Raw genomic sequence first — 10,429 nt, 5'->3', positions numbered from 1 at the left:
TTATGATTTAAAGGCATGTAATACATATAAATGTTTTGTGTCTTTAATTTGATCTAAGGCAGGGTAAAAACTCCTGATTAAATACTTTCAACAAGAAGTAGGACTGGACTGTTACCAAGGTCCATTTCAACCACATTCTCCTTCACCGCCATCTACGGAGTCACATTATAGACTTAAGCAGCAAGTCTATATGTGAGAAAGAAAATAATTATATCATATATGTCTCTTCTGTTTTCAGCCTGCTCCAGGTGAAGTGGTTCTGCTCTGGACGAAAGCGTTTTCTCTAAGAAGACATTACAAGAGCACTGACTGAGGATCAGAGTTAATTTTTTTTTTCTTTTGCTCTCAGGAAAATTAGAGGAGACCTGTGACTGGTGTTTCATATAGTGCTTACGACATTTTACAAAGCTAGTAAAAATGGGTGTTCGGTAAGTAGTTCTCCACAAAGACTTCCTTGGTTCATATACCCTCATGCTACTCATACATACCCAATGTTCCCACTTTGCTAATATCATTTCCTGAAATTTTCAAAGTGATATGTTTTTAATATGTTACTCTGTCCCATCCCTTCAAACACATTTTAAGCAATGCATATTTGAAAACTCAATACTAGAGCCAGGTGTGGTGGCGCATGCCTTTAATCCCAGCACTTGGGAGGCAGAGGCAGTTGGATTTCTGAGTTCAAGGCCTGCCTGGTCTACAGAGTGAGTTCTAGGACAGCTAGGGCTACAAAGAGAAACCCTGTCTCGAAGAAAAAAAAAATACTTGCATGTACATATAACATGTATGGCATATTTATATGTGTTACATACACACAGGATGATTTGGACAGCGTCGGTCATTCATTTCAATACTACAAACAGATCTTTACTTGCCCATGTGGCACGTTGAGTTTTCCTGACTGCTTTTTAGTGAGATGAATTGTCAGCTCCTTTCCTAAAGTGGTTATATTGTGCCCTCAACCACAGATTTAATTATCCCTATCTCTACCAAGCTTGGTTTGCAAACTAGAGGTATTTTCAACAATCATTAGATCTTTCTGCAAATCAGCCTCAGAATTGTGTTATCCTCTTGAAACATCAGAATGTACAACTTTATCACATAAAGTATTTGGGAAAGGGAGATAGTTATCTTAAATTACTTTGGTTTTATCTAGATTCATTAGTTCTGACAAATAATCCTATGTTGTATTAAGCATACACTTTAGCATTTTTCTCCATTAGAGAGAGAGAGAAAACCCACAAAGAGACATTAAGCTTTCAAATGCTAAGGAAGCCTTATTCATCAGGGTGAAGAGTTGGGAAGCAGCAGTTAAGTTTGCTGTTAAATCACACTTTTCTCTTAGTATATCCATTAGTGAAAGAAAACTCTTAGATATCATCTATTAGATATCATATTTACTTGTGGAGATCGTTTTTAAAGCAAGTCTTGATGTGATGAAAAAAAATTTCACACATAAAAAGAGTGCCTTGCACAGATGAGGGGAGGCTCCACACTAGACCTTTCTTTAAGTAACTGAAAAAAAAATCTGTGTGGGAGGAAAACAGATGAGAAGAGTGGTTGCTGTTTGAACCTAAGGAACACAAAGCATTTTGCCTTCTGGTGCTCACTAAATACACTGCATTCAGCACTGTAATTGAAGACTTACCCATTTAACTTGTTTCTGAATTAACACTGCTGCATTATGGATTTAAGTTCTGACAAGCATTTCATGAGAACATAAATGAAGAATGGCATTTCAAAAGCCAACTACAGAGAAAGGCAGAGCGTGCAATCTCATGCACAATGGAATCTACGAAAGACCTGTTTACAGACCGGGAGGGAGAGGATGCGGAGCTGAGCAACAGCTACCAACTTACAATCAGACCGGAGCAGGAAGTTCTGGTAGGCTGGCTTTAACAATAAACTAAAGCGGAAAGGATTTCAACCTGGGGGCATGATGAGCGGTTGGAGATGGGGTTCCTTTGATTTAAATATTACACGGTGGATGCACACGCTGAAGCCTCACCGAGGGGTACCTGCACTTTATAAGTTTCTATGTATTACTTAAATATACATACACTGAAACTTTACTGTATGTTGATAAAGGTATATGTACAGCCCCCTCCGTGTAAGGTACCCCATTACATTCTTTGCTCATTCCCCTACAATTAATTCCCTCCACATTCATCTTAATTTATAGCTTACTATTGGAGCAGCTGAGGAGTGGAGAGGATTAAATGAGTATCTCATAATTGAGGGACATGACATTTATTTTAACATCTCCATGTGTGTATATGTGTGTGCCTGCGCCTGTAATGACACAGTTATGGAGGGGAGAGGACAACTTGCTGGAATCAGTTCTAGCTCTCCACGGGGTGAGTTCCAGGCACACAGTGCAGGTCCTCGACAGCAGGTGCTTGGCTACTGAGGCTTGGCTGCAGGGGCCTTTACCCACTGAGCCATTTTCCCAGCCCAGGGCCCACTGGTACATATTTTAATTACAATTTAATTAACCTGCTCCAGAACTCACTCTTAGGCTCATTGAAATCTCCTCTGCTTCCCAGTAGGGTAAACATTTAAGTGTACCTGCTCACAAGATCATACTCACAAACTTGCTTCTAATCATATCTCTGGGTCTGTCCACCTTTCTCTGGCTATACATGTTTTACTAGTCAGGAAATGGTAGTCTTCTGAAAAAAATATGTACTATTGGTTTTGTTTATTCATTTTGTTTGTGTTTGTCTGGTTTGGGGTCTTTGGTGGGGTGGTCCATGTTTGAGGGTTTTGGGAGTTTGGGTTTTTTGTTTGTTTGTTTGTTTGTTTGTTTGTTTTGAGACAGGGTTTCTCTGTGTAGCCTTGACTGTCCTAGAACTCACTCTGTAGATTAGGCTGGCCTCAAGTTCTCGGAGATCCACCTGCCTCTGTTTCCAAAGTGCTGGGATTAAAGGAAGGGACCACCATGGCCAGTCTAATGTTCGACTGTTTTTAAAGATGGCGCAAAGCTGTGTTTTTTGTTTGTTTGTTGTTGTTTGGTTATTTTTAGGGGGTTCATTAGTGATTTATTTAATTGTATTTTATATACTATTTTTATTCTCTGAAAGACTAATATATTTATACAGTATATAACTCAAGCATATCCATCTAACTAGTTTTCCAACCTAATTTTTCTAAAACAAATAAACACAATCAGGTCTTTTATTATTCTAATAGTAACCCACTGGGTCTATTTGGTGTTTGCTTGTATGCTAATGAATGTGTGGCTACCCACTGGGGTATTCAAGGCCTACTAAAGGCCACACCCCCAAAGCATAATGATTTCATCAGCTGCCATTTAGCATCTCAATATCCACCCTGGAGTTTAGGCTGACATGATCTTGTCAGGTCCTATAAAGGCAGCATCTGCTGGAAGTTGATGAGTATTATACTCATGTCAACTCCAAAAATATGTGTTTAAGAGCTCTCATCCCTAAGAATGGTCTTGCACTTTTTCTGCCTCCTCTTTATTGAAGTTTTCTGAACCTTGGTTTTTTAAATGGTGTGTCATATTAGAAACTCCCAATTATATAAATTTTAAATTTTAGAATTGCTCCTTGTTGAATATTTTATACATTTTTTGCCATTGAAGAACCAGAATAATTTGATTATTAAATTTGTCCTATTTTCACTTTTAGTTAACAAAAAAGCATTTTATAATCAAAGAAAATTTTAAACTAGACTGTACGGTATTAAATACATAAAATACAAAATGCTCAATAATATCACTCTGTGTTATTATGATTTTAAAGGCAGCTTGGATTAGCTGTTTCCAACATTTTTGCATGTTAAATCCCACTATAAGTTTTAAAGGAAACATCAGTTGAGGTGGGTGCTGTTTACTGAGGATGCTCCATACTTCTGCAGTTCTTGTTCAAAATTTTAGAATTTTTTTTTTTCAAGTAATAGTTCTGCACTCCTCATGGCAGACTGTGATGTAATACCAATAACCACTGTTGCTTTCCACTAGAAGACAAACATATCAGTCATCTGCTGCCAGAGATTTTGGGTATCTCACACCATCATATTCTTCCAACCGGTTCTCTGTTCACTTTGTTCTCGGGACAGTAAGGTTCTCCTGGTTCAACCTATGGCCAAGACAAATGGGAGTCAAGCAGTGGCTGAAGAAGGCAGCCCAAGAGGGAAGGGATGACACGTTACATTCTGTCTCATTCCTTCTGTCCCTAGGACAGCATTGGAAGCCCATTTCACTTTAAGCCAGAGAAGAAAGCTGTGCATAACCCCTTAGGTTTATTCATACTCTACTCCTTCAAGTTATTTATTCATCTTTTCTTACCCCCAAGTCTCTAGCTAATGTTAGGTACAGCTGTCATTCAGAAGTTAACGGGTCAGATGTCTCTCTGATGTCACTAACAGAGTGAACAGAATACATAGGAGTTCAGTTTGGAGGAAAACATAATGATTGCTTGGATCATCTGTGCTCATTTCTTCTTCTTTTTCTGTTATTGTGGTAAAATACCCAGACTGAAGTACTTAGTGGAAATTGGTTTATTCTTGCTCACAGTTCCAGGGTATAGTCAGTAAACTCCTATTAGACAACAAACAAGTGATACACCTACAACCTCATAATAACATTCCCATGATGGAAAAATGGGGGCCATAGTAAGGAATACAAAAACAAGAGTGAAAGTAAGTGAAGTAAATACCAAGTATTGCCATTTGCATCATTTGACTCATCATGGAATTCTACCAAGTCCACAGGACTTCAGTAGTCTCACCTCTCCAACTTGGCTTCCTACAGCATGCATTGCCTGCATCTTAGGCAGGTTCCACTCCATGTCCTCAGCTTTCCTTGGCAGATATCCCATGGAAGCCTCTCTGGTTTTTAATGTGGAGACTTCCATTCTGCTACACATTGGCTGACTCCAAAGCTCTCTGGAGCCGTAATAGAAGATTCTGTGAATTCTTCAACATTAAATCTGTCCTGACTGCAAAACCATTACCCCGTAGAAGCTGATGACAAGTTCTGCTGATAGCTTGAGTAAACCTGACTCCCTTGGACAGCAATTGAACCAATCTCAGTATGCTCAAACTGGGGAAACAAGTTCCTAAGCAGTTGGTTTCCATCATCAGAATACCCCTCAGTGTCATTTTTGTTCAGGCTCTTTCCTTACAGTTCTCATATTTTCCTAGTTTGGGACCTTTGAAAAGTAAGATATATATATATAGCAAATTTGTACATAATTGCTAAAACTTAAAAGCACTCAAGCTATCTTCCAGAAGGTGATCCATAAAGAATATGTAATGCATCCAGAGTATGTACATCTGTGCTGAAAACAAAGTGATTATAACTCATAAATCATGGAAGAAACACCAATGCCTATCATGAATATATATATCTTACTTATTATATATATATATATATATATATATATATATATTATATAATTGTATATACTTTATTTTTTAAATATATGTAATTATGAAAATGGTTATACAAAGAACTATGGAAATAGTAAAATGAATACTGGCTCCCAGTATTTATGAGAAGGGTGAATGAGTGGGTTAAGTAGAGGATTTAGGGCCCTGCAGTGGTGGCACACGACTTTAATCCCAGTACTTGGGAGGGAGAGACAGGCAGATTTCTAAGTTCGAGGCCAGCCTGGTCTACAGAGTGAGTTTCAAGACAGTCAGGACTGCACAGAGATATCCTGTCTCGAGCAACCAAAAAAAAAAAGAAAAAAGAAAAAAGAAAAACATCACTGGCTGTTCATACAAAGCACAGGATTTAGGAAGCAATGAGATTACTTTATAAGACACTGAACTGGTAAATAGATGCCTATACAAGACTATACAAGACCTGAAATTAAAACAATGTAATCTACAGACTTTGAGTGATGATGTGTCAGGACAAGTTCAACAATTATGCTAAATATATCTCTGATGGAAAGTGTTGATAACAGTGTAGCCTATGCATGTGAACATCATGAGAGGTATCCTTTCTATGTCTTCTAATCAGTTCCAATTTAAACCTAAAGGTGTTCTAGATAAGAGAATGCCATTTAGAAAACTAACTATATTCATTTACATGAGTTGCCACAACAAAGTATAACAGAGATTAAAAAATAAAAATCTATTTTCTCAACTTCGTGAAGACTAGATATCTAAAGTCAAGATGAAGACAGGTTGGTTACACTCTAAGATTTCACTTCTATGGTGATATATGACCATCCCCAACATGTCCTTAAGTATATAATATTTTATCTTAGTGTAAACCCATGGTCACTTTCTTCATATCCAAATGTAGCCTTATTATAATGCCATAAAATTGAATTAGGTCTATTCAAATGGGTTTAGTTTACATAGCCAATTTTGCCTAAGGACCCGTGACTTAGATCTTCAGTATATGAATTTAGTGGTTGGTGGTGACTAAGTCATATTTCAGCTCATTTCTATTAATATGGCAAAAAGAGAATTGAATAATATATTCAGTTAGCTTATTTGATTAATGTCTATAGGTAATGCAAAATTCATAAAGGCAGAGATAATGGGTGATGAAATAATCATTTTTTTGCATCATGACTCTAGAGTCACTTCATGAATAAGTTTTCATCTTTCCAATATTCTCTTTCCACTACATTAATTAATGTAAAATACATTTGCTCAGATATGGTTGTCAATGAATTTTAACACACATCATGTACTCTTCAGGTCCACAGAGGAAATAAACTCCCCTTACATTGCAAAGACTCTATATATTATTGATTCCTTACATATGTAGTACAGGCTTATATTCTTTCTGGATTTTTAAGCCCCTCGATATTTTCTGTCACCAAATAAATTTATCTTCAGGGAAAATTATTTTAATAAAAGGTAAACACATTTTTCTCAGAATTATTATATCTCATTTTATTTACACTCTTATTTTAAATCATTTAAAATGTTTATTGATGAAACTTCATGGAAGGAAATTCCTCAATGTCCACTTAAACAGATGACAGTATTTTCTTTTAATTTAGCCTTTTTCGCATATAAACATTTGATAAAAAATTATTATGAATTTTAAATATGAATTATGCTCTATATCTTAATTTTCTAAAAAAAAAAAAAAAAAAAAAAAAGAAAGGACAGCTAAAGTCAGAGAAGACTGCAGATACCTTTATCAACTTGATCTACACCCCAGAATCAGGGCTATCTCTTTGCTTATAAGAAGTGACTTTGGTCATTAACCCCAAGTTAAGGTAATGAGTATTGACACACAGACCTCAAAACATGTTTTCTGTCTCCAGAAATCAAGGAACACTGGAGCACTGGAAGTCAGCCTACTGGAACTCTGAGATACCAGGAGCCCTGAGCATGTGTGTATCCCTTTCCTCACATCACTACTGGTGGCAAACTTAAATGCCTCCCATGTTTCTGATAGTCAAGATAGGGCCCATCAAAGGTGAGCTCTCAGTTGTACAGTAGAATAACTATAATACGGAGTTAACAGATATATAACAGTTGGTTCTTAGATGAACAAAACCCACCCATGTTGCTTTGAGTTAATTTCTGGCTCCTATGAAATAAATATGTCTATGATGACCTAGTGTGTGCTAAGCATGTGAAACCCTGGTAGAGACATACACACAAGTTACGAGTCTGAGCAAAGCAATGGTATGTCAGTGTGTTACCCAGAAGCAGCAATAGCCACACACAAGGTGAGGAAGAAAAGTAAGGATCAAAATGCACAAAGACAGCAACTGTGTTTCGGAGAAGTTCAACATTTAAGCATTATATGAATGTGTTGCTTAAAGTTTTTAATTTCTAAATTTCACGAACAAGATGGTTAAATATTGGTATTTAAAACACATGAAATCAATCACTCAGCTGGAATTTGACAGGGCGAGATTGAACTTAGGTCCTGTGAATATTTCTGTGTGAAACCAGCTTGTTTTTTTTTTAATACATATATTGTAATCTTAAATGACAGTTTTAAAATTTATTTTATAACACTTGAGTTTCAAACCACTTTTTCTCTGGTTCTAATATTAAATTTAACTTTAACACATTCAATCTCCCAGAGAATTGACCCAGATTGTACTTTTCTTTATCTTAGTGAAAAACAAATTAATAAAAGAAACAGTATTGCTAAGTCCACTCTCACCAGGAGAGCAATGTTTTCTCATTTTTGATGTTGACAAAGTGCTCTAACTCATGCTTCCTCTCTCCATTTCACAGAGAGAAGAGCAGTGCTGGTAATCGGCTGCATTTAAAGGCAATATATACTGCACATGGACCCAATGGCAGTACTTTTGGAGATGTCTTGAATGGAGTCTAGTGTCGAGTAGAGGACAGAGAAGGAGAATTTAGAATATGGTGAAAAAAATATGTCCCTTCCTCATTATAAAGCAACACATTCACTGTTAGTACAAGTATCCACAAAAGAGAAAGATAATCAGGCATGCCAAATTTCTTGAGTGACAGGCCTCAGAACTTCAACAGGAACCAAAGGCTTTCTTCTCTTAAAGCATCTTCTGAGGACCAGTGCTTCTCACTTTGCTCCATCATCATAGAGATTAAGCAACAGACCTGGATATGTGATGTTATCAACGCTACTCATTCAAAATGTAGAACAAGTCCAAATTTCACCACCACGTAGAAGATTTGTCAGCTCTAAAGTCATAGGTCATTTGGTTTGGGGCCTGAGAATGTTGTGCATTCAAGTCACAATGCTGTGCCTTCAAGTCACCAGGGTGTTCTCACACATATCTGCACTCACTCTCATAGGAGAGTTTTCACATGTTGGAAATTGAAAAATTCGGTCCGTTTTAAGAACAAACACTTTGGAAACACTATATATCAGTGTTTATAGCTGAGAACCCCTATTTACTATTTAGAACTAAGCCTCAAAAAAAAAAAAAAAAAAAAAAAAAAAAAAAACCTGAGAGAAACGAAATGTCCTTTGAAGCTGAACCTCTTCCAAAGGACAGGCCAGGCCATAATTTCCACTCAGTGGGGAAATTACCAATAGCACAGCCAGATGCTCAGTGTGATAAAGGAACTTTTACTGTGGCAAAGAGCTTTAAATAAATTTAAGCCAAGTGAGATGCTATTTTGTCCCATGTCCCTAACCTAGGGGCATCTATCAGGAATCCAGTAGTATAAGCCATCCATTGAGGATGCCGGTTTCTTTTCTCAGCTCAGAAGCAGTGCCTCTTGGGATCATAGACAAACTGGCAAAGGTGTGTTTCTACACACTCTCCACGCTCAGGCTCACCTGTTCTGCTTATTCACATTCACTTTCCCCTACAGTTTTGGGTTTGTTGACTTGTGATTGACTGAGATTTTAATTTATTTTTTCTGATATTTTTTGCTTGTCCCTGGATCATCACTAAATTATTAATATGTTACCATCACAGAAAAAAAAATCATATCATCTTAAATACATTATTTAAAGCTGAATAATTATATTACTGGCTGGTTCTCACTCATATTTATTCTTTAAATATGCTCATCACTCAGCAAACACTAAATGCATAAAATGCCAAATGTATTGTTAAAATATTAAATGAGATGTATCTTTTAAGGAGTCTGTAAGTGATGCTGGCGAGGATGTGGAGAAAGAGGAACACTCCTCCACTGCTAGTCGATTGCAAGCTTGTACAACCACTTTGGAAATCAGTCTGGCAGTTCCTCAGAAAATTGGATATAGTACTACCGGAAGATCCAGAAATACCTCTCCTGGGCATATACCCAGAAGATGCTCTAACTGGTAATAAGGACACATGCTTCCCTATGTTCATAGCAGCCTTATTTATAATAGCCAGAAGGTGGAAAGAACCCAGATGTTCCTCAGTGGAGGAATGGATACAGAAAATGTGGTACATTTACACAATGGAGTACTACTCAGCTATTGAAAACAATGAATTTATGAAGTACTTGGGCAAATGGATGTATCTGGAGGATATCATCCTTAGTGAAGTAACCCAATCACAAAAGAAGTCACTAGATATGCACTCACTGATAAGTGGATATTAGTCCAGAAACTTAGAATACCCAAGATACAATTTGCAAAACACAAGAAAACCAAGAAGAAGGAAGACCAACATGTGGGTACTTCATTCTTCCTTAGAATAGGGAACAAAGTACCCATGAAAGGAGTTACAGACACAAAGTTTGGAGCTAAGACAAAAGGATAGACTATCCAGAAACTACCCCACCCGGGGATCCATCCCATCATCAGCCACCAAACCCAGACACTATTGCACATACCAGCAAGATTTTGCTGAAGGGATCCTGATATAGCAGTCTCTTGTGAGGCTATGTCAGTGCCTGGCAAACACAGAAGTGGATGATCACAGTCATCTATAGGATGAAACACAGGCTCCCCCAATGGAGGAGACAGAGAAAGTACCCAAGGAGCTGAAGGGGTCTGCAACCTTATAGGTGGAACAACAATATGAACTAACCA

At 37.3% G+C, this 10,429-nt stretch overlaps 1 long non-coding RNA gene across 1 annotated transcript; it reads left to right on the top strand.

The window, feature by feature from the left end:
* Positions 1-1,663: 1,663 nt before the first annotated feature.
* LOC115064839 lies at positions 1,664-8,900 on the top strand. The gene is made up of 3 exons (XR_003844669.1): positions 1,664-1,884; positions 7,266-7,334; positions 8,197-8,900. It is a non-coding gene; the product is annotated as an uncharacterized LOC115064839 (long non-coding RNA).
* The last annotated feature ends 1,529 nt before the right edge of the window (positions 8,901-10,429 follow it).

This window comes from Mus pahari, chromosome 10, assembly GCF_900095145.1.
Source record: "Mus pahari chromosome 10, PAHARI_EIJ_v1.1, whole genome shotgun sequence".
Lineage (NCBI taxonomy): Eukaryota > Metazoa > Chordata > Mammalia > Rodentia > Muridae > Mus > Mus pahari.
This window is presented reverse-complemented; position numbering and strand designations above follow the sequence as displayed.